General features: G+C 46.0%; 1 long non-coding RNA gene across 1 annotated transcript; it reads right to left on the bottom strand.

Annotated features, from left to right (window-relative positions):
* Positions 1–19,190: 19,190 nt before the first annotated feature.
* Positions 19,191–20,896, bottom strand: LOC127928965 (uncharacterized). The gene is made up of 3 exons (XR_008133018.1): positions 20,559–20,896; positions 19,560–19,693; positions 19,191–19,367 (listed from the first exon to the last, which is right to left on the bottom strand). It is a non-coding gene; the product is annotated as an uncharacterized LOC127928965 (long non-coding RNA).
* Positions 20,897–22,338: the final 1,442 nt, after the last annotated feature.

Here is a 22,338-nt window from a genome sequence, read left to right on the forward strand (position 1 = left end):
CCCTCCACTCCTAGAGGCAGAACCATCATTCCCCTGTACCGTACCATCCTCCCTCCACTCCTAGAGGCAGAACCATCATTCCCCTGTACCGTCCCATCCTGTGACTGATTATCATTACCTTTTCTTGCAAATACCAGGCTCATTATGTTAGCGTACAGCCCAAACATTAGTGTAGAGAGCCTATCTCTCTTCTATGATGGGAGAGGAGATGAGGAGAGGTGAGGATGATAAGAGCTATGGTGGCAGATTTTTCCCAAGTAAGGGAGCCTAACTCGAAGGGAGCAAGGGAGAGTAGGAGGGACGAAGAGGAGAAGAAGAGGAGGAGATGAGCTATGTTGGCAGGTTTTTCCCTATCCTCAGCAGACAGTGAGCCAGCCATTGGCAGTGCCTGACTATTAACCACAATGAACATGGTCTTTGTTATCAGCATCTGTTCATCAGGGCTGGAGCCCCAGTCTGGAGCCTCGGTCTAATCACCCTCACACCTTCTGTTTCCAAACGACAACACAGGCAATCAAGAGCATCATTTGGCAGCTGGCTGAAACCACTAATACCTCTCTTTCTCTCTCGCTCTCTCTCTCTGGTTCCCCCCTCCCTCTCTCTCTCTCTCTCTCTCTCTCTGGTCCCCCCTCTCTCTCTCTCTCTCTCTGGTTCCCCCTCCTCTCTCTCTCTCTCTCTCTCTGGTTCCCCCTCCCTCTCTCTCTCTCTCTCTCTGGTCCCCCCTCTCTCTCTCTCTCTCTCTCTCTCTCTCTGGTTCCCCTCCCTCTCTCTCTCTCTCTCTCTCTGGTCCCCCCCTCCCTCTCTTTCTCTCTCGCTCTCTCTCTCTGGTTCCCCCCCCTCTCTCTCTCTCTCTCTCTCTGGTTCCCCCCTCTCTTTCTCTCTCTCTCTCTCTCTGGTTCCCCCCTCCCTTACTTATCCTCTCCTCTTCCTCTACTCTGTTCCCTTCAGTCATTTTTTATTTATTTATCTCTCTCACCCCCCTCTGCTCTCATTCTCTGCTTTCCTTTATCCTTTTCTCTCTTGCCTACATGAACATACCCTAAGTGTTTTTATGATTTTATGTCTGTTTTGGGCACAAATAAAATGTAGGGTTTACTGGGAAGGCCTTGAGCATACACGCACACACATGATATTTATGTAAGAACTTTAGATTTGACACACCTCTCTCTCTCTCTGTCTCTCTCTGTCTGTGTCTGTCTGTCTGTCTGTCTGTCTGTCTGTCTGTCTGTCTGTCTGTCTGTCTGTCTGTGTCTCTGTGTCTCTGTGTCTCTGTGTCTCTGTGTCTCTGTGTCTCTGTGTCTCTCTGTCTCTGTGTCTCTGTGTCTCTCTGTCTCTCTGTCTCTCTGTCTCTCTCTCTCTCTCTCTCTCTCTCTCTCTCTCTCTCTCTCTCTCTCTCTCTCTCTCTCTCTCTCTCTCTCTCTCAATTCAATTCAATTCAATTCAAGGGCTTTATTGGCATGGGAAACATGTGTTAACATTCTGTCCCTGTCTCTGTCTCTCTCTCTGTCTCTCTCTCTCTGTCTCTCTCTCTCTCTCTCTCTCTCTGTCTCTCTCTCTCTCTCTCTCTCTCTCTCTCTCTCTCTCTCTCTCTCTCTCTCTCTCTCTCTCTCTCTCTCTCTCTCTCTCTCTCTCTCTGTCTCTCTCTCTCTCTCTCTGATAGTAGTAAGGTAGATTTACTGGTGGCCGTAACATTCCAGAGCGGTATCCTATGGAGCAAATATCTACTCGGGGTTTTATGAAGCTATCTTCAGTTAGCTTCACATTCCAGCTGAGGATTCATCTGTACTACAATGGTGGTTATTACTTAACATTATTGTCTTGTTTTTGTTGTTTGGCTGCAAAAAGCATGATTGATAATGAGTTCTTCAGTCAGGGGAGAAGAACCATTTCTATAGATATTATAGTGTTAAGATGTTCCTGTCATGGGGCATAAATTCTTATGCATGACTGTGTCTATGTGTTTACGCGCGTGCGTGCGTGTGTGTGTGTTTGTGTGTGTGTATGTTTGCGTGTGTGTGTGTGTGTGTGTGTGTTTGTGTGTTTGTGTTTGTGTTTGTGTGTGTGTGTGTGTGTGTGTGTGTGTGTGTGTGTGTGTGTGTGTGTGTGTGTGTGTGTGTGTGTGTGTGTGTGTGTGTGTGTGTGTGTGTGTGTGTGTGTGTGTGTGTGTGTGGCCTAATTTCTTTGGGACCATATGATATGTGTTTTCTGCCTTTAGTGTTTCTCCTTCCGTCAGCTCTGGACGCTTCAACACTTTCTGTCTCCTTTTGTTGTCTAACAAAGAGAAGGAAAGAGAGAGGGGAAGAGAGGGAGGAAGAGAGAGAATGAGAGAGAGGAAAGAGAGAGGGGAAGAGAGGGAGGAAGAGAGAGAATGAGGAAGGGAAAGGGAAAATATGGAGGGAGAGAGAGGGAATGAGAGAGAGAGGAAGGGAAAGGGGAAAATATGGAGGGAGAGAGAGGGAATGAGAGAGAGAGAGAGAGAGGAAGGGAAAGGGGAAAATATGGAGGGAGAGAGAGGGAATGAGAGAGAGAGAGGAAGGGAAAGGGGAAAATATGGAGGGAGAGAGATCCCCCTTCAGAAGACTGGACTTACTGAAGAGCTCAACGTGACAGCGTCATAGGATACCACCTTTTCAACAAGTCAGTTAGTAAAATGTATGCCCTGCTAGAACTGCCCCTGTAAGTGCTGTTATAAGAAGTGAAAACCTCTAGGAGCAACAACGGCTCAGCCTGCGAAGCCAGTGTGGTCACAGTGGGGACGATGTTATGATGCACACAATGTTTTCGGGATGAATTCCGGAACATATTCCAGTCTTCTGCTTCATCTTACCTTGATCAAACTTCCTGTTTGAGTTTTTGCTTGTAAGCAGGAATCAGGAAGATAATTATGAGTTATGGTCTGATTTGCCAAAGGGAGGGTGAGGGTTTGTCTATGTACAGTACATGTTTCTGTGTGTGGAATAAATGTGATCGAGAGTTTTGTCACCTCTCGTTGCTGTTAAAAAAATATGGGGTGAAACAGATTTCACTTTTCCTGCATTTAAATGACCGGCCAAGAGAAATGCTGCCTCTCACTGTGTTTTCCTGATTGCTTTTGGCCCTTTGAGTGCAATCTTAGTGCATCAGTGGTGGTGAATAGACAGCTATGAAAAATATAGATGAAAACTCTCTTGGTTAATAGTCTACAGATTCTATTGCTGCATTCTAACTCAGGTGAGCAAAAACACAATACTTCCGTAATTAACATTAGAGATTGCACACCAGCTGTTGTTAACCTTTTTGGGATAGGGGGCAGCATTTTCAATTCTGGATGAATAGCATGCCCAGAGTGAACTGCCTCCTACTCTGTCCCAGATGCTAATATATGCATATATTTAGGAGTATTGGATAGAAAACACTCTGAAGTTTCTAAAACTGTTTGAATGATGTGAGTATAACAGAACTCACATGGCAGGCAAAAACCTGAGAAAAATCCAACCAGGAAGTGGGACATCTGAGGTTTGTAGTTTTTCAAAGCTTGGACTACCGAATACACATTGAGATATGGATGAGGTTGCACTTCCTAGGGCTTCCACTAGATGTCAACCGTCTTTAGAAACTGGTTTGAGGATTCTACTATAAAGGAGGGGCTCATGAGACCTCTTTGAATCAGTGGTCTGTGGCAGAGAGCCTTGGTCTCATGACGCGCACTCCCGACAGAGTTACCTCTCGTTCCAGTGCTTTTCTGAAGACAATGTAATTCTCCGGTTGGAACATTTGTGTCCTCTTTCAGCCATGACTAGGAGAAACATAGAATATTACAGATTTTGTAGGTCCTGTTTATAGGATAGTCTCAAACTGAGCTCATCCAGTTTATTCTCCAGTGACTGCATGTTCGCCAACAAAACAGAAGGCAATGGCGGTGTACATGCTCGCTTGTCATGTCGCCGTCTCATTTGCTTTCTCTTTCACTGCCACTTCAGAGTCCCAGGGTTCAGGGGCTGGTTCAGGTAAACAGATTGTCTAGAGCTGCTGATTCGTTGAACTAGACTTCTTCATCCAGAGCTGCTGATTCGTTGAACTAGACTTCTTCATCCAGAGCTGCTGATTCGTTGAACTAGACTTCTTCATCCAGAGCTGCTGATTCGTTGAGCTAGACTTCTTCATCCAGAGCTGCTGATTCGTTGAACTAGACTTCTTCATCCAGAGCTGCTGATTCGTTGAACTAGACTTGTTCATCCAGAGCTGCTGATTCGTTGAACTAGACTTCTTCATCCAGAGCTGCTGATTCGTTGAGCTAGACTTCTTCATCCAGACCTGCTGATTCGTTGAACTAGACTTCTTCATCCAGAGCTGCTGATTCGTTGAACTAGACTTCTTCATCCAGAGCTGCTGATTCGTTGAACTAGACTTCTTCATCCAGAGCTGCTGATTCGTTGAACTAGACTTCTTCATCCAGAGCTGCTGATTCGTTGAACTAGACTTCTTCATCCAGAGCTGCTGATTCGTTGAGCTAGACTTCTTCATCCAAATTGAGGTTTTGTGATCACTGTTCTGATGTCCAGGAGCTGTTTTTGGTCAATGGTAAAGATGGCGGAGCGAGAAAGTTGGCTGTAAGAAGTATTACAATATAAACATGCTTTTAATCTGGCTGCCTGCACATTTTAAGACATATTTTAAGACATTTGGGGATGAAGTGAAATATCCGGTCGGTTGGAAGATTCTCTTCTCATCATGAAAAAAGCAGTATTTTAAAAGCGTGGAAATCAATCAATCCGCTATCATTAACACAATGGAAAATACTTCTTCATATATTGAAAGTGAGTGGGCTACAGAGAGAAATAAAATTCATAAGTTGTTTCTCAATCACCTTTAACATTCTTCTGTTTCCAGCTCCATGGGTCACAAATAAAGCTGCGACCCGTGGCTCCAACAATGGTCTTCCTGGTCATCGCTAAAACACTTCATCAATGAATCGGCAGAGGAGAGGTTGTCAATTTGATTGTTTAAAAGTAATTCTGCCTAACCTTGATCGATATCTTTTGTTACTTATCTCTCTCTCTCTCTCTCTCTCTCTTTCTCTCTCTCTCTCTCTCATATCATCACATATCTATTCAACATGCATGGCCTGTGAGAGAATGATGTTTTCTCATTTCCAATGTTTCCTCGCTTTCCTTCCATCTCTCGGTTAATGGACAGTTATATCTATCAGTCTGTAATAGCCCTCAGTCCCCCATCAGCAGCTCTACCAGACATCGGCCATCCTAGAAACATTTACACATACACAGATTGAGACATTCCTTTCTGTATCACCTGGAGTTTCCCTGTATTAGGATGTGTACATCTCCCTATGTGTAATCTCTCTCTCTCTCTCTCTCTCTCTCTCTCTCTCTCTCTCTCTCTCTCTCTCTCTCTCTCCCTCTGTCTCTCTCTGTCCCTCTGTCCCTCTGTCTCTCTCTCTCTCTCTCTCTCTCTCTCTATGTCTCTCTCTCTCTATGTCTCTCTCTCTCTCTCTCTCTCTCTCTCTCTCTCTCTCTCTCTCTCTCTCTCTCTCTCTCTCTCTCTCCCTCTGTCTCCTCTGTCCCTCTGTCCCTCTCTCTCTCTCTCTCTCTCTCTCTCTCTCTCTCTCTCTCTCTCTCTCTCTATGTCTCTCTCTCTCTATGTCTCTCTCTCTCTCTCTCTCTCTCTCTCTCTCTCTCTCTCTCTCTCTCTCTCTCTCTCTCTCTCTCTCTCTCTCTCTCTCTCTCTATGTCTCTCTCTCTCTCTCTCTCTCTCTCTCTCTCTCTCTCTCTCTCTCTCTCTCTCTCTCTCTCTCTCTCTCTCTCTCTCTCTCTGTCTCTCTCTCTCTCTATGTCTCTCTCTCTCTCTCTCTCTCTCTCTCTCTCTCTCTCTCTCTCTCTCTCTCTCTCTCTCTCTCTATGTCTCTCTCTCTCTCTCTCTCTCTGTCCCTCTCTCTCTCTCTCTGTCTCTCTCTCTCTCTCTGTCCCTCTCTCTCTCTCTCTGTCCCTCTCTCTCTCTCTCTCTATGTCTCTCTCTCTCTCTGTCTCTCTCTCTCTATGTCTCTCTCTCTCTGTCCCTCTGTCTCTCTCTCTCTCTATGTCTCTCTCTCTCTCTATGTCTCTCTCTCTCTCTATGTCTCTCTCTCTCTCTATGTCTCTCTCTCTCTCTATCTGTCTCTCTCTATGTCTCTCTCTCTCTCTCATTTCCCTCTCTCTCTTTCTCTCTCCTCTATCAAACATCTAAACAACGAGGTGCTAACCATCTTCCGTCCCAGTAGTCACAGGGGACTCAGGGAACCATAAGACCAGAAGGACACAGTTACTGCGGTCTCAAATGGCACTCTGTTCCCTTTTAAGTACGTTCATTAAAGCAGTGCAGTAGGTACGAAATAGGGAGTCATTTGAGACACAGTTATAGCTATAATACTGGACTGGATAACAGCAGCCTAACAGCATCCTAACAGCATCATTTCAGCATCCTTACAGCAACTGTAGGCTAGAGCTGCTCCAGAAGAGCACCCTGCTCATCCTACTGTACACCATCACATTAAAACAGTCTGGCAGGTTGACATTAATTCTGTAAAATAGTCTGCATTGAGTAGCTGTGTAGCGTAGCCTAGCCCACCTGGTCTGCAGTGAGTAGCTGTGTAGCGTAGCCTCGCCCACCTGGTCTGCAGTGAGTAGCTGTGTAGCGTAGCCTAGCCCACCTGGTCTGCAGTGAGTAGCTGTGTAGCGTAGCCCACCTGGTCTGCAGTGAGTAGCTGTGTAGCGTAGCCTAGCGCACCTGGTCTGTAGTGAGTAGCTGTGTAGCGTAGCCTAGCCTAGTCAAGGACCATATCACCTCCACCCTACCTGACACCCTAGACCCACTCCAATTTGCTTACCGCTCAAATAGGTCCACAGACAATGCAATCTCAACCACACTGCACACTGCCCTAACCCATCTGGACAAGAGGAATACCTATGTGAGAATGCTGTTCATCGACTACAGCTCGGCATTCAACACCATAGTACCCTCCAAGCTCGTCATAAAGCTCGAGACCCTGGGTCTCGACCCCGCCCTGTGCAACTGGGTACTGGACTTCCTGACGGGCCGCCCCCAGGTGGTGAGGGTAGGCAACAACATCTCCACCCCGCTGATCCTCAACACTGGGGCCCCACAAGGGTGCGTTTTGAGCCCTCTCCTGTACTCCCTGTTCACCCACGACTGCGTGGCCACGCACGCCTCCAACTCAATCATCAAGTTCGCGGACGACACTACAGTGGTAGGCTTGATTACCAACAACGACGAGACGGCCTACAGGGAGGAGGTGAGGGCCCTCGGAGTGTGGTGTCAGGAAAATAACCTCACACTCAACGTCAACAAAACTGTATCACCGCCTGGTACGGCAACTGCTCCGCCCTCAACCGTAAGGCTCTCCAGAGGGTAGTGAGGACTGCACAACGCATCACCGGGGGCAAACTACCTGCCCTCCAGGACACCTACACCACCCGTTGTTACAGGAAGGCCATAAAGATCATCAAGGACAACAACCACACGAGCCGCTGACTGTTCACCCCGCTATCATCCAGAAGGCGAGGTGAGTAGAGGTGCATCAAAGCTGGGACCGAGAGACTGAAAAACAGCTTCTATCTCAAGGCCATCAGACTGTTAAACAGCCACCACTAACATTGAGTGGCCGCTGCCAACACACTGACACTGACTCAACTCCAGCCACTTTAATAACGGGAATCGATGGGAAATGATGTAAAATATATCACTAGCCACTTTAAACAATGCTACCTAATATAATGTTTACATACCCTACATTATTCATCTCATATGTATACGTATATACTGTACTCTATATAATCTACTGCATCCTTATGTAATACAGGTATCACTAGCCACTTTAACTATGCCACTTTGTTTACATACTCATCTCATATGTATATACTGTACTCGATACCATCTACTGTATCTTGCCTATGCTGCTCTGTACCATCACTCATTCATATATCTTTATGTACATATTCTTTATCCCCTTACACTGTGTATAAGACAGTAGTTTTGGAATTGTTAGTTAGATTACTTGTTGGTTATTACTGCATTGTCGGTACTAGAAGCACAAGCATTTCGCTGCACTCGCATTAACATCTGCTAACCATGTGTATGTGACAAATAACATTTGATTTGATTTGGTAAGCAGTGAGTAGCTGTGTAGCCTAGCCCACATGGTATGAACTCTGTGTTATGTAGCCTCCTTCCCTCTCCTGGTCCTCTCCTGGAGGTCAGCCTCAAAGACCTGCTACAAAGAGAAGTATATGCGGTGTTGACTTTAACTTCCCTGCTCACTCTCAGTGGGACCACAGACCAGGAACAATGTATCTATGTGAAGCCTTCTCAGCAGGTGGACATTGAGCAAGATCCTGGGCTTGAAGCAGGCTGGGAGGTCTGGCCTGGGGTTGACCCAGACTAAAACACACAGGCCAGTTCTACACTCACCACTCAACTGTCTCCCCGGCTACAACAACAACGTCGCACTCTGGGAGGTGGTGTGGGGAGGTGTGTGGGAAAGAGAGAGAGAGAGAAATCGTGTATATGTGTGTGTGTGTGTGTGTGTGTGTGTGTGTGTGTGTGTGTGTGTGTGTGTGTGTGTGTGTGTGTGTGTGTGTGTGTGTGTGTGTGTGTGTGTGTGTGTGTGTGTGTGTGTGTGTGTGTGTGTGTGTGTGTGTGTGTATGATTGTTCATTGACATAGGTGTACATGTGAAAGTGATCTGTGCTCTTGAACTTTTGGAATTTACCCTTTTTATGTTGGGCATGAAATCTACCAAACTCGTTCCTTATCAGGCGAATCAAATGGAGTAATGCCTATGAGCATTCTACACTGAGTGTACAAAACATTAATAACAGTTTCCTCATATTGAGCTTTCCCCCCCCCACCCATTCACCCTCAGAATAGCCTCAATTTGTCTATAAGGTGTCGAACGAGTACCACAGGGATACTGGCCCATGTTGACTCTAATGCTTCAATACAGTTGTGTCACGTTGACCGAATGTCCTTTGGGTGGTGGACTAGTCTTGAAACACACAGGAAACTGTTGAGCCTGAAAAACTCAGCAGCTTTGCAGTTATTGACACGCCTGGCACCTACAACCATACCCCGTTCAAAGGCCAGGGGGCGTGGTCACAGAACTTCTAATTAGCCATGAATTGGCCACCTGCTGATAAGCCCCACCTACTCTGGCTGATTGATGTTCCAAACTTGACCCTGGTTTCTGGGCATGGAGGTAGCAGGAAGGAGAACTGGTGATGACTAGAGGAACTGTTTTATTTCCCTAACGTTTTTCCGGAACGTTCCAGTGATGTGCAAAAGGACTGTTTCCCAGAGATCATTCCCTTAACGTCAAACAGAACTCACCCAGAACTTTGTTAGCGTGTTCTCAGTATATTATATGTAGATTTTATAGGCTTTATTGGAACGTTGCAAGGATATTCCAGCGTCCACTTTTCTGAGGGTTAGGGGAATATTCCATCAACGTCCCACCAAACATACACAGAAGATGGTCTCAGAATGTAAGATTTTTATTTTCTAGACACGTTTCATGAGAACGTTGCAATAGAATTACATGTGGCCAGTTTTTTGAGGGTTGTGTCAAATATGTAAGTTGAAAACATTGTATGTTAGAAGCACTGTGTGTGTGGGTGTCCCGAACCTTGCCAACAGAGAAAGAGCTGTGAATGGATCAGTTGTTCACCAATCAGGGCCTTGGAAACAGTAACAAGGGGCGGTGTGTAAAGAAACTAGTTTTTGTTTTGTTTTTGGAGAATGTTTCTTTGGGACCATCAGGAAACGTCCTAAAAACATCTTTAAGGGATTTCCTCGGAACAAGCTGGGAAATTTGACAAAAACCTTGAGGTGAAAATGACAGAACGTCCTACGTTTTAAATGTCTTCGGACATTAGACACAGGAATATTCTTGCAAAACGTTCCCATCAAAATGTTGGAATCGTATTCTCTGTGCAATGTCGCAATGTTGATGGAATATCCTCCTAACCCTCAGAAAACTGGAAACATGAATATTCTTGCAACGTCCCGTGGAACGTGTCGAGAACATTACATTCCGGGGAAGTTTTGTTTGACATTTAGGGAATGTTCTCCTAACTCTACTGCCAAAACATGCTCAATAGGTTATATAGGTTATTGGGAGGTTTTTGCTAACATACATAAACTGTTTCCATAACAAACGGAAAACTGGACAATCAAACATCAGGGAACATTACAAAAGTGTTCTCTCTCCATTGAATTGTTAGCTGGGCCTTTTGTGACATTCATCAGGGACCCCTTCATAGCGCCAGTGAGATGAAAACAGCAGTCATAATTTCACTTCAGCAGTGCATGGCCAGACAAACCATCGGGTCCTGGGAGGAAACACTTTAAAGGCCCACATCTTGGCATCGGCGATAATAGCTAGATAATTTCCTGCAATTCTACACAGGCAGAAAGTTGTTGTTGCAGCTTTAAAGCTAATATCTTTCTACACATTTCATCATGGGGCAGAAATATGTTTTGTTTTTGCAGCTTTAAAGCTAATATCTTTCTACACATTTCATCATGGGGCAGAAATATGTTTTGTTTTTGCAGCTTTAAAGCTAATATCTTTCTACACATTTCATCATGGGGCAGAAATATGTTTTGTTTTTGCAGCTTTAAAGCTAATATCTTTCTACACATTTCATCATGGGGCAGAAATATGTTTTGTTTTTGCAGCTTTAAAGCTAATATCTTTCTACACATTTCATCATGGGGCAGAAATATGTTTTGTTTTTGCAGCTTTAAAGCTAATATCTTTCTACACATTTTGCCATGAGGCAGATAGAAAACTTTACCATTTTAAACCTTCAAGCTTGTCCTTAATAGAAACAAATCTGCCACCCGCCTTGGGCTGTTATCGGCCAGAAATTCCACATGACCATTAAGTCACAACTAGGCTTCTGCGCTCTGATGCCGCTACCAAACTTGCTAACAGCCAGTCGTTAATGGTTTGATACTCAACGCTCTATTGCCCCTCTGACATCAATTCAAATGCAATCAAAAAATCAAATCAAACACTTCATGAGAGCCCTGGCATTTAGAGTTTGAGCGGAATATGATCTCCTATTGTGCAGCGAGAGCCAGCTGCTCATAGCTGGTTGATGCATGGAGATGCATGGAGCCAGCTGCTCATAGCTGGTTGATGCATGGCGATGCATGGAGCCAGCTGCTCATAGCTGGTTGATGCATGGCGATGCATGGAGCCAGCTGCTCATAGCTGGTTGATGCATGGAGATGCATGGAGTTCCTATAAGCCCATGTTGTGCTCCATTTCAATAGGCTATGCTATGCAATTGTGGGCTAGGCCTACTATATTGTGGGCTAGGCCTACTATATTGTGAGCTAGGCCTACTATATTGTGGGCTAGGCCTACTATATTGTGGGCTAGTTCTACTATATTGTGGGCTAGGCCTACTATATTGTGGGCTAGGCCTACTATATTGTGGGCTAGTTCTACTATATTGTGGGCTAGTTCTACTATATTGTGGGCTAGGCCTACTATATTGTGGGCTAGTTCTACTATATTGTGGGCTAGGCCTACTATATTGTGGGCTAGGCCTACTATATTGTGGGCTAGGCCTACTATATTGTGGGCTAGTTCTACTATATTGTGGGTTAGGCCTACTATATTGTAGGCTAGGCCTACTATATTGTGGGCTAGTTCTACTATATTGTGGGCTAGTTCTACTATATTGTGGGCTAGTTCTACTATATTGTGGGCTAGTTCTACTATATTGTGGGCTAGTTCTACTATATTGTGGGCTAGTTCTACTATATTGTGGGCTAGTTCTACTATATTGTGGGCTAGTTCTACTATATTGTGGGCTAGGCCTACTATATTGTGGGCTAGTTCTACTATATTGTGGGCTAGGCCTACTATATTGTGGGCTAGTTCTACTATATTGTGGGCTAGGCCTACTATATTGTGGGCTAGTTCTACTATATTGTGGGCTAGGCCTACTATATTGTGGGCTAGGCCTACTATATTGTGGGCTAGGCCTACTATATTGTGGGCTAGGCCTACTATATTGTGGGCTAGGCCTACTATATTGTGGGCTAGTTCTACTATATTGTGGGCTAGGCCTACTATATTGTGGCTAGGCCTACTATATTGTGGGCTAGTTCTACTATATTGTGGGTTAGGCCTACTATATTGTGGGCTAGGCCTACTATATTGGCCTACTATATTGTGGGCTAGTTCTACTATATTGTGGGCTAGTTCTACTATATTGTGGGCTAGTTCTACTATATTGTGGGCTAGTTCTACTATATTGTGGGCTAGTTCTACTATATTGTGGGCTAGTTCTACTATATTGTGGGCTAGTTCTACTATATTGTGGGCTAGTTCTACTATATTGTGGGCTAGGCCTACTATATTGTGGGCTAGGCCTACTATATTGTGGGCTAGTTCTACTATATTGTGGGCTAGTTCTACTATATTGTGGGCTAGTTCTACTATATTGTGGGCTAGGCCTACTATATTGTGGGCTAGGCCTACTATATTGTGGGCTAGGCCTACTATATTGTGGGCTAGTTCTACTATATTGTGGGCTAGGCCTACTATATTGTGGGCTAGTTCTCTATATTGTGGGCTATATATATTGTGGGCTAGTTCTACTATATTGTGGGCTAGGCCTACTATATTGTGGGCCTACTATATTGTGGGCCTACTATATTGTGGGCTAGTTCTACTATATTGTGGGCCTACTATATTGTGGGCTAGCTATTGTGGGCCTACTATATTGTGGGCTAGTTCTACTATATTGTGGGCTGGGCCTACTATATTGTGGGCTAGTTCTACTATATTGTGGCCTAGTTCTACTATATTGTGGGCTAGGCCTACTATATTGTTCTACTATATTGTGGGCTAGTTCTACTATATTGTGGGCTAGTTCTACTATATTGTGGGCTAGGCCTACTATATTGTGGGCTAGTTCTACTATATTGTGGGCTAGGCCTACTATATTGTGGGCTAGGCCTACTATATTGTGGGCTAGGCCTACTATATTGTGGGGGCTAGTTCTACTATATTGTGGGCTAGGGTTAGGCCTACTATATTGTAGGCTAGGCCTACTATATTGTGGGCTAGTTCTACTATATTGTTCTGGGCTAGTTCTACTATATTGTGGGCTAGTTCTACTATATTGTGGCCTACTATATTGTGGGCTAGTTCTACTATATTGTGGGCTAGTTCTACTATATTGTGGGCTAGTTCTACTATATTGTGGGCTAGTTCTACTATATTGTGGGGCTATTGGCCTAGGCCTACTATATTGTGGGCTAGTTCTACTATATTGTGGGCTAGGCCTACTATATTGTGGGCTAGTTCTACTATATTGTGGGCTAGGCCTACTATATTGTGGGCTAGTTCTACTATATTGTGGGCTAGGCCTACTATATTGTGGGCTAGGCCTACTATATTGTGGGCTAGGCCTACTATATTGTGGGCTAGGCCTACTATATTGTGGGCTAGGCCTACTATATTGTGGGCTAGGCCTACTATATTGTGGCTAGGCCTACTATATTGTGGGCTAGTTCTACTATATTGTGGGTTAGGCCTACTATATTGTAGGCTAGGCCTACTATATTGTGGGCTAGTTCTACTATATTGTGGGCTAGTTCTACTATATTGTGGGCTAGTTCTACTATATTGTGGGCTAGTTCTACTATATTGTGGGCTAGTTCTACTATATTGTGGGCTAGGCCTACTATATTGTGGGCTAGGCCTACTATATTGTGGGCTAGGCCTACTATATTGTGGGCTAGTTCTACTATATTGTGGGCTAGTTCTACTATATTGTGGGCTAGTTCTACTATATTGTGGGCTAGTTCTACTATATTGTGGGCTAGGCCTACTATATTGTGGGCTAGGCCTACTATATTGTGGGCTAGGCCTACTATATTGTGGGCTAGGCCTACTATATTGTGGGCTAGGCCTACTATATTGTGGGCTAGGCCTACTATATTGTGGGCTAGGCCTACTATATTGTGGGCTAGGCCTACTATATTGTGTGCTAGTTCTACTATATTGTGGGCTAGGCCTACTATATTGTGGGCTAGTTCTACTATATTGTGGGCTAGTTCTACTATATTGTGGGCTAGTTCTACTATATTGTGGGCTAGTTCTACTATATTGTGGGCTAGGCCTACTATTTCTATTTCACAACTTTCATAATATGAAGCACATTGCTTTCTTTTTCAATCTGAGAATACATACCTGGCTGGCATGAAATTGAACCGTGTCCTCCATCGCCCTCCATCGTCCTCCATCGTCCTCCATCGCCCTCCATCGTCCTCCATCGTCCTCCATCGTCCTCCATCGCCCTCCATTGTCGGCCTCCATTGTGGGCGCCCCTCCATTGTAGGCTAGGCCTCCATCGTTCCTTCAGCGCCCTCCATCGTTCTACCTCCATCGTCCTCAAGCGCCCTCCATTGTCGCCCTCCATCGTCCTCCATTGTCGCCCTCCATCGCCCTCCATCGTCCTCCAGCGCCCTCCATCGTCCTCCATCGTCCTCCAGCGCCCTCCATCGTCCTCCATCGTCCTCCATCGTCCTCCAGCGTCCTCCAGCGTCCTCCATCGTCCTCCATCGTCCTCCATCGTCCTCCAGCGCCCTCCATCGTCCTCCATCGTCCTCAATTGTCCTCCATCGTCCTCCATCGTCCTCCATCGTCCTCCATCGTCCTCCATCGTCCTCCTTCGTCCTCCATCGTCCTCCATCGTCCTCCATCGTCCTCCATCGTCCTCCATCGCCCTCCATCGTCCTCCATTGCCCTCCAGCGCCCTCCATCGTACAAGCGCCCTCCATCGTCCTCCAGCGTCCTCAATCGCCCTCCATCGTCCTCAATCGCCCTCCATCGTCCTCCATCGCCCTCCATCGTCCTCCAGTGCCCTAAATCGCCCTCCATTGCCCCCCATCGTCCTCCATTGCCCTCCATCGTCCTCCAGCGCCCTCCATCGTCCTCCATCGTCCTCCATCGCCCTCCATCGTCCTCCATTGTCCTCCATCCTCCTCCAGCGTCCTCCATCCTCCTCCAGCGCCCTCCATCGTCCTCCAGCGCCCTCCATCGTCCTCCATCGTCTATTGAAGTGCAGATGAATGACATGTCTTTTCATCCCGCCCCTGTTCTGACAGGTGCATAATAATGGTCCATTCTAAATAGAAAACAAGTCCACAAATATATGATTTAGTAAAGACCAGAATAAATTGAAAATAGTCTGATGGGTGACAGTATTATCAAGCGCTTGTCAAATTGTGAATGAGAGACTGATGAAGTGTGTTCAGCCTGCACAATGAAACAAAGCAGAGCTCATGCCTTTCAAGCTCATTTTTACAAATCATCATTCGAGTCGTATCATGCAGCCTTAAAATGTATTACAAATCAAAACAGAGAGCCCAAAATGTGTATTACCACTAAAGTTATGTAAATAACTCTAAATGAAGCATACCGTGTATTCAGGAAGCATTTAGACCCTTGACTTTCCCACATTTCGTTACGTGCCTTATTCTAAAATGGATACCCCACAATGACAACGCGAAAACAGGTTAAGAAAACAAAATGGAATATGATTTAAAAATAAGAACCAAAATATATTCTTTACATAAGTATTCAGACCCTTTACTCAGACCCTTTACTTTAGTGAAGCACCTTTGGCAGTGATTACAGCCTCAAGTCTTCTTGGGTATGACGCGACATGCTTGGCACACCTGTATCTGTCACGCCCTGATCTGTTTTACCTGTCCTTGTGATTGTCTCCACCCCCTCCAGGTGTCACTGATATTCCCCAGTGTATTTATCCTTGTTTCCTATCTCTCTGTGGCAGTTCGTCTTGTATGTTTCCAGTGTTTTTCCGCTCTCCTGCTATTTGTATTTCTACTTTTTTCTAGTCCTCCCGGTTTTGACCTTTGCCTGTTTCTGGACTCTGCACCCGCCTGCCTGACAATTCTGCCTGCCTTGACCACGAGCCTGTCTGCCACTCTGTACCTCCTGGACTCTGAACTGGTTTTAACCTTTTGCCTGTTCACGACTATTCTCTGGTCTACTCCTTTTGGATTAATAAACATTGTAAGACTCCAACCATCTGCCTCCTGTGTCTGCATCTGGGTCTGTCCTTGTGACATGATACTATCATTCTCTGCAGATCCTCTCAAGCTTGGTCAGGTTGGATGGGGAGTATCGCTGCAAAGCTATTTTGAGGTCTCTCTAGAGATGTTCGAATCAATTAAAAAAAAAAAAAGTTTTAGAATAAGGCTGTAACTTAACCCCTCTTGGTTGACTGTGTTGCAGCTAGCATTAGGGGAAGACAGTTTCGTCAGTGGAGAGGGCACTGTGGCCTGTGACCATACCTGGTTGGTTTTCCAATCCGTCATTGGGAGTAACCAATCCATCAAGTCTGCAACGAGTAGCAGGGGTACAGTTTCGAGGCTGGTAACATACACAGGGTGGATGAGCGATACGTTCTGGGAGTATCAGCATGACTCTCAATGTGGGAGGCGAGGTAGTGACCCCTCGAAGTGTAGTGTTGCATTGTTCCATTTCTTTTACCAATGTTTAGTTGGCTTCAAAGCTCTTTTGAGATCATTGAACAACGTTTGAGAGGTGGGCGACATTGTCAAGCCAGAATCATTTAGCAGATCACAGGTTAAGTGTTTCCAGGTATGGGCTGTTTGAGTCGCGTTTTGTGGTCATTTTCACCACATAGTTCACCACATAGTGCAGTGGTTGATTGTAACTACTAGATGTGTAATCTTTGTTCATGATGAAGACATATCGACTTATCAGGGTTTGAGTGGAATTGGCTCAGGAAGTGTTTGACGTTTTGCTTCTATAGAGTCTATAGACAAAGCCTGTGGGCTTGTTACTTGACCTGGATAGGGTCTTGAGTGAGATCGGCAGTGATTCGATTGTTTACGTCCTTGCTAAGGGTGTTAATTTTAACGGACCTGTTGTCCACATCTAGTCAGAGTGACTTACTTTTTCTGTCCTCTCAAATTTCTTGCTTTCGTACTTCATGTTTTTGAACATCTAGAGAGCATCGGTCTACATTTTGATGGTCATTGAACCATTTGTTACCCTTGTTACCCTTGTTACCCTTGTTACCCTTGTTACCCTTGTGCTGGAGTTGGGTGCTGGAACGTAGTGATCAGGTCGATTGTAGCGGTAGTCGTTTCGATGGCGACGTACTTTACAGTTAATTCGACCGCGGTGGGTATTGGTCTCGTGGTTTCGTGGTAAAAACTGTTGTTGCGCATCATCTTTCAACACTCCAATACCTGATAATCCACAACAGCACACTTCACTCGACCCTCATTCTGGACAGCCCTACTTCTTCATTTCTCAAAGGAAAAACATCAACCAATTTCTCAAGACTGTTGACATCTAGTGGAAGCGATAGGAACTACAAGCAACTGCCTTAGAATTCTAGATTCCATTGAAAACTCATTGAAAAGAGAGTGACCTCAACATTTTTTTTCCCTGGATGGTTTGTCCTCAGGGTTTCGCCTGCCAAATAAGTTATGTTATACTCACAGACATCATTCAAACAGTTTTCAAACCTTCAGAGTGTTTTATATCCAATGCTACCAATCATATGCATATCCTAGTTTCTGGACCTGAGTAACAGGCAGTTCACTTTGGGCACGCCATTCATCCGAACTTCGGAACACTGCCCTCTAGCCCTAAGAGGTTTAAAGAACCTTACTAGGGACTATGATCATGGAGCTACCATCAGAACATTTATCCTCATTATCACAGAACAGGCTGGAAAAAATTATCAGGAGCTGAACTTGAAACACAACTATTTCTCTAATACAGCTTGAATACTACTTATCAATCTGTACACTCTGTTCACAGAGTGTGTTTCGGGAGAGGGGGGGTTAATTTGAAATCCATTTGTAAGTATGGTGTGTATCAAAGTGTGTGTGTGTGTGTGTATCAAAAAAAGGACAAAGAAGATCAGAGAATAGAACTTGAGATTCTCTATTTCATCAATACTGAACTGGAAAAGAAAGGGACACACACACACACAGACACACACACTCACAGACACACAGACACACACACACTCACACTCGCGCACACACACACACACACACACACACACACACACACACACACACACACACACACACACACACACACACACACACACACACACACACACACACACACACACACACACACACACACACACACACACACACACACACACACACACTCACAGACACACAGACACACACACACTCACACTCGCAGACACACACTCACACACTCACAGACACACACTCACAGACACACACACACTCACACTCGCAGACACACACTCACACACTCACAGACTCACAGAAACACACACAGACGCACACACACACTCACAGACACAGACACAGACGCACACGCACACAGACACACGCGCACACGCACACACACACACACACACACACACACACACACACACACACACACACACACACACACACACACACACACACACACACACTCACGTCCTTGACATCTCTGATGAGGGCCTGGTGTAAATTCAGCTATTTTAGAAAATATAATGAAGGGAATGAATTAGGGATGGGAGGGGGGGACGCCAGTAAAAATGATTTTGATTGTAATTGACACAAAGCCCATTTGAGTGTATGCATTTAGGGGTGGGGGGGGGTGAGTTGGATTAGCTGTTGATTATCCAGTGATTTAAAAGAGAGAAAAAGATTTCCAGAGGGTTTCCTGTGGGGTTTTCCTGGTAACAGTTTAACTGGTTGACGCTGACTACCATCTAAAGATCAATTCAGCTACAATTGAGAGAGAGAGAAGAGAAAGAGAGATAGAGAAGTAGAGAGAGAAGAAGAGATAGACAGAGGAAGAAAGAGTTTTGGAAACATCTAAAATACAGTGACCCCCTCTCATATCATTACCAAGCCCTGCAATACCAAGAGGTGAGCAAAGAAAATAGTCCCCTCATCCAGCTGGTCCTGGTGCTGAGTTCACAAACCTGTTCTTACTAACACACTGAAGCCTCAGTCCCCTCATCCAGCAGGTCCTGGTGCTGGGTTCACTAACCTGTTCTACTAACACACTGAAGCCTCAGTCCCCTCATCCAGCTGGTCCTGAGTTCACAAACCTGTTCTTACTAACACACTGAAGCCTCAGTCCCCTCATCCAGCAGGTCCTGGTGCTGAGTTCACTAACCTGTTCTACTAACACACTGAAGCCTCAGTCCCCTCATCCAGCTGGTCCTGAGTTCACTAACCTGTTCTACTAACACACTGAAGCCTCAGTCCCCTCATCCAGCTGGTCCTGAGTTCACTAACCTGTTATACTAACACACTGAAGCCTCAGTCCCCTCATCCAGCTGGTCCTGAGTTCACAAAGCTGTTCTACTAACACACTGAAGCCTCAGTCCCCTCATCCAGCTGGTCCTGGGGAGTTCACAAACCTGTTCTACTAACACACTGAAGTCTCAGTCCCCTCATCCAGCTGGTCCTGGTGCTGAGTTCACTAACCTGTTCTACTAACACACTGAAGCCTCAGTCCCCTCATCCAGCTGGTCCTGGTGCTGAGTTCACTAACCTGTTCTACTAACACACTGAAGCCTCAGTCCCCTCATCCAGCTGGTCCTGGTGCTGAGTTCACAAACCTGTTCTACTAACACACTGAAGTCTCAGTCGCCTCATCCAGCTGGTCCTGGTGCTGAGTTCATTAACCTGTTCTACTAACACACTGAAGCCTCAGTCCCCTCATCCAGCTGGTCCTGGTGCTGAGTTCACTAACCTGTTCTACTAACACACTGAAGCCTCAGTCCCCTCATCCAGCTGGTCCTGGTGCTGAGTTCACTAACCTGTTCTACTAACACACTGAAGTCTCAGTCCCCTCATCCAGCTGGTCCTGGTGCTGAGTTCACTAACCTGTTCTACTAACACACTGAAGCCTCAGTCCCCTCATCCAGCTGGTCCTGGTGCTGAGTTCACTAACCTGTTCTACTAACACACTGAAGCCTCAGTCCCCTCATCCAGCTGGTCCTGGTGCTGAGTTCACTAACCTGTTCTACTAACACACTGAAGCCTCAGTCCCCTCATCCAGCTGGTCCTGGTGCTGAGTTCACTAACCTGTTCTACTAACACACTGAAGCCTCAGTCCCCTCATCCAGCTGGTCCTGGTGCTGAGTTCACTAACCTGTTCTACTAACACACTGAAGCCTCAGTCCCCTCATCCAGCTGGTCCTGGTGCTGAGTTCACTAACCTGTTCTACTAACACACTGAAGCCTCAGTCCCCTCATCCAGCTGGTCCTGGTGCTGAGTTCACTAACCTGTTCTACTAACACACTGAAGCCTCAGTCCCCTCATCCAGCTGGTCCTGGTGCTGAGTTCACTAACCTGTTCTACTAACACACTGAAGCCTCAGTCCCCTCATCCAGCTGGTCCTGGTGCTGAGTTCACTAACCTGTTCTACTAACACACTGAAGCCTCAGTCCCCTCATCCAGCTGGTCCTGAGTTCATTAACCTGTTCTACTAACACACTGAAGCCTCAGTCCCCTCATCCAGCTGGTCCTGGGGCTGAGTTCACTAACCTGTTCTACTAACACACTGAAGCCTCAGTCCCCTCATCCAGCTGGTCCTGGGGCTGAGTTCACTAACCTGTTCTACTAACACACTGAAGCCTCAGTCCCCTCATCCAGCTGGTCCTGGGGCTGAGTTCACTAACCTGTTCTACTAACACACTGAAGCCTCAGTCCCCTCATCCAGCTGGTCCTGGGGCTGAGTTCACTAACCTGTTCTACTAACACACTGAAGCCTCAGTCCCCTCATCCAGCTGGTCCTGGTCCTGAGTTCACTAACCTGTTCTACTAACACACTGAAGTCTCAGTCCCCTCATCCAGCTGGTCCTGGTCCTGAGTTCACTAACCTGTTCTACTAACACACTGAAGCCTCAGTCCCCTCATCCAGCTGGTCCTGGGGCTGAGTTCACTAACCTGTTCTACTAACACACTGAAGCCTCAGTCCCCTCATCCAGCTGGTCCTGGGGCTGAGTTCACTAACCTGTTCTACTAACACACTGAAGCCTCAGTCCCCTCATCCAGCTGGTCCTGGTCCTGAGTTCACTAACCTGTTCTACTAACACACTGAAGTCTCAGTCCCCTCATCCAGCTGGTCCTGGTCCTGAGTTCACTAACCTGTTCTACTAACACACTGAAGCCTCAGTCCCCTCATCCAGCTGGTCCTGGGGCTGAGTTCACTAACCTGTTCTACTAACACACTGAAGCCTCAGTCCCCTCATCCAGCTGGTCCTGGTCCTGAGTTCACTAACCTGTTCTACTAACACACTGAAGCCTCAGTCCCCTCATCCAGCTGGTCCTGGTCCTGAGTTCACTAACCTGTTCTACTAACACACTGAAACCTCAGTCCCCTCATCCAAAACAGTCAAAACAAAACTGCATTAAATATTGTGAAACACAAACACAAAGCAAAATGCAGTGTTATCTGGCCTTAAATCGACAGTACACCATGGTTACTGATCAAAACCTTAGAAAAACCTTGAGACGGAGCTGCATCTCCTGACTAAATGTAAGGTCGGTATGTACATTGTTACATCATGCCAGTAAAGCAAATTAGGGAGAGAGAGACAGAGAGACAGAGAGAGAGAGAGAGAGAGAGAGACCCGAGATCAGAAGGTGACTACAGGAAGATCTTACTCACTCACCACGCTTTCGCGGGCAGTCTACCTGGCTCCTGATCTCCCTCACTTTCCAGCTACTGATGGGGAAATCAATTGATCAAATTGCAGCTCTCGCGGGTGATGACCCGGCTGAGAGCCAACATGGGGAAGTCTCATGGTAGCTGTGGTTGTGATGGTTGTGATAGTGATGGACTCTTCTCTGGAACAGCACTGTTGTCATGGTAAGAAAATGTATCCTGATTTTATCTTGATGACCGATATAGCCTATAGTGTCACGTGTTGATTTGAGACGACTTAGTCACATACACAGTACTGTAGGAAAGACACATGGAGGCTGGCGATAGTCATGGTAACGCTGTGAGAAAATGATGATGCTCCCAGGTGGTCAAACACTCTATCTGTCTCTCAGCGGAAGACCGGTTGGTTCTTCTGTTGTTTTTCTGCGTCAGATAGCAGGAGGACATATTGTGTTTACGAGGTGGGTTCCACTGTTCTGTCATCAGGAGAACAAATGATGGGTGTTTCCCGTTCTGTGGTTCCGCAGTGGGTTCCACTGTTCTGTCATCAGGAGAACAAATGATGGGGGTTTACGGTTCTGTGGTTCCTC

This window comes from Oncorhynchus keta, unplaced genomic scaffold, assembly GCF_023373465.1.
Source record: "Oncorhynchus keta strain PuntledgeMale-10-30-2019 unplaced genomic scaffold, Oket_V2 Un_scaffold_515_pilon_pilon, whole genome shotgun sequence".
In the NCBI taxonomy this organism is placed as follows: Eukaryota; Metazoa; Chordata; class Actinopteri; order Salmoniformes; family Salmonidae; genus Oncorhynchus; species Oncorhynchus keta.